The 3,149-nt window shown below is 38.5% G+C and overlaps 1 pseudogene across 1 annotated transcript; it reads left to right on the forward strand.

Moving 5' to 3' along the window:
• LOC103079657 (histamine N-methyltransferase pseudogene) lies at window positions 1–887 on the forward strand (annotated as a pseudogene). The gene has a single exon (XR_457128.1). The product of XR_457128.1 is annotated as a histamine N-methyltransferase pseudogene (transcript).
• The last annotated feature ends 2,262 nt before the right edge of the window (window positions 888–3,149 follow it).

The raw sequence follows: 3,149 nt of genomic DNA on the forward strand, positions 1-3,149 counted from the left end.
CCAAACATGGCATCTTCCATGAAGAGCTTGTTTTCTGACCATAGCAAATATGTTGAATCTTTCCGGAGGTTTCTCAACAATTCCATGGAGCATCAGTGCATGCAGCAATTCATGGACGAGAAGCTTCTGGGCATAATAGCAAGGATTGGAGACACAAAATCTGAGATTAAGATTCTAAGCATTGGTGGAGGTGCAGGTGAAATTGATCTTCATATCCTCTCCAAAGTGCAGGCTCAATACCCAGGAGTTAGTATCAACAATGAAGTTGTTGAACCAAGTGCTGAACAAATCACCAAGTACAAAGAGCTTGTAGCCAAGACATCAAACCTCGAGAACATAAAGTTTACTTGGCATAAGGAGACATCAACTGAATATCAAAATAGAATGATGGAGAAAAAAGAACTTCAGAAGTGGGACTTTATTCATATGATTCAGATGCTGTATTATGTAAAAGATATCCCAGCCACCCTGAAATTCTTCCATAGTCTCTTAGCTACCAGTGCTAAGATTCTCATTACTCTTGTGTCCAGAACCAGTGGCTGGGACAAGCTATGGAAAAAGTACAGATCTCACTTACCCCGGGATGACCTCTACCAGTATATCACGTCATCTGACCTCACGCAGATGCTGGACAAGTTGGGGATTAAGTATGAGTGTTATGACCTTCTGTCCACCATGGACATATCTGACTATTTTATTGACAGCAATGAAAATGAAGACCTGCTTCGGGATTTTTTGACAGAAACCTGCAACTTTAGTACAACAGCACCACCTGATCTCAAAGCAGAAATTATGAAAGATCTGCAAGACCCTGAATTTAGTGTAAAGAAAGAGGGAAAAAGGTTCTTTTCAATAACAGTCTGAGTTTCATAGTGGTTGAGGCATAAATATCCACCATGAGAATGTATTCAAAAACTATAGCTTGAACAATTTTGATCATTCACTTATTTGTGTATTAAAATTATAAATATATCTCATAACATAAACAGAGCATTTTCTCTGATATGTAAAATCTAGAAAATCCCAAGATATTCTTGGACTCCCATGTGGAATCATATATGACACTGCTGGTCTTATCCCATCCCTTCTATTGGTAAAGAGACTACATGCTGTCTACATACCACATAATCTGGAAAAATGAGACAACTAAGTTTCACGGGCTTATTGACAATAAAATCCTTTCCATTTGTTGATTATAATGGAATTTCCTGGAATACTAATAAAATATGTGTTATGGATTTTTTTTTTTTTTTTTTTTTTTTTTTTTTGCAATTATTATAAGTAAATAGCTAGCAAAAGGGGAAGGTAGTGAAACGTATGTTTTCTCTAGGATGATTGCTGAAACATATGTGAGTGGACAATAACAGTGGTCATTGAACTTCACTGGTAGATGTGGGTTAGGGGCTGGCCTGGGGAAGGTAGATTTTCAGGACAAGATGTTCCCCTTTATGCTATGGGGTCAAAAAAAAAAAAAAAAAGCTGATAACGGGTTGTTTTATTTTTTCTTTCAATTTGTCCAATCACTTTCAGTAAGATTCTAGCTTTTTCTTAACCCAGGGGTCCTGAAATTCTTTTCTCTGTCTCTGGTGTTTTCCTCTTTCATTCCCTTTTCCTTTCTTCTGTGTGTTTACCCAGCCATAAATCTGTACTCTGTAGTTTTGGGGAGTACATTATCGGAGTTCCATACCAATCAATAAGGGTTGAACTCAGAATGATCTCATACATTTGTGAGACTCACCTCCCCCCAACTCTTTTAAAAAGTAATAGATGCACTTTGAGCAAGTATAAGGAAATATTTTAATGGAAAATAACCTGAATTATATTTAAGGGGTTGATGGGCATTGAGGTGTCAACTGTGTCGTTATATGTTTTCCTAATATGTTGTTCTGTCCCAAATGGTCAAACACAAGGAGTTACAAAGAAGGGTAGTGAGAACTGCATAGAAAAACACTCATATATTCATTCATTCTTGAAAATGAGTGAGATTTAGGGGGGAAGGAAAATAAAGTAATATAAATACAAATCAGCCTATGAAAATGTGTGATATTAACATCGAAATCAATGTGAAAACAAAAGAGTACTTCAAAAATGTTCATGTAGGGCTTCCCTGGTGGCGCAGTGGTTGAGACTCCGCCTGCCGATGCAGGGGACACGGGTTTGCATCCCGGTCCGGGAAGATCCCACATGCCGCGGAGCGGCTGGGCCCGTGAGCCATGGCCGCTGAGCCTGTGCATCCGGAGCCTGTGCTCCGCAACGGGAGAGGCCACAACAGTGAGAGGCCCGCGGACCACAAAAAAAAAAAAAAAAAAAAAGTTCATAAAAATCATGCATGGCAGCTCCTTAATTGGCTATTAAGAGAAACCAGTTTGTTTGTTGGAAGGTGAGCTATAACTTAATTGTGTTAAACAACTATGCTCTTTTCTCTGCCATTAGCTACCCAGCATCGAAAGACCTGACAATGTGTAATAAATCGATAAGTACAATAATTCATAATTAACTTTAATTATGAATAATTAAATTACAATTCAGAAGAATCACAGTGTGTTCTAATGACATAGGACAAGAATAATTTCTCTTGCCATGTAAAAAAAAAAAACTAAAAATTATATCATCTAAACACAGGGTATCTAGACCCTAAATCAGGTGCATTTGTATCATCCTGTTTGTTTCAAGTAATATAAAAGAACTGATATTGGTTTCTGGGCCAGTCCTGATGTAGCACCCACATTGTGTGGTCCTAAGGTAATAACCTCTGTTATAACTGTAAATTGGTGGTGATACATCTGCCTTATGAGTGGTTCCGGGGATTAACAAGACCATGTATTCAAAGGTTTGGCGCCTGTAAGACTATTATGTAGTAAAACTATGGGACTTTTTTCCTAGTTAAGCCGATTGGTTTCTCCCTAACTGTCCTTGAGTAGGTTGACTCTCCTTTCTTTCTCTTGTGACAAAGTGAGATCACCCTTGTGGATTAGCTTTTGCATGGAGAGGTATGGAAGCCTGCTAAGGGTGTACAATGCCACCGATGCTAGTTTCTCAACATTTTGAGCTTCCTAATTTAAATTTAATTTTTTAAGTATCCAAAAATCTTTTAGCAGGGCACGTTCCTTTTTGTAGCAGCGGCTGGCGGGTTGGCCTCTGGCGCTTGG

Source organism: Lipotes vexillifer, unplaced genomic scaffold, assembly GCF_000442215.2.
Source record: "Lipotes vexillifer unplaced genomic scaffold, Lipotes_vexillifer_v1.1 scaffold395, whole genome shotgun sequence".
NCBI lineage: Eukaryota > Metazoa > Chordata > Mammalia > Artiodactyla > Lipotidae > Lipotes > Lipotes vexillifer.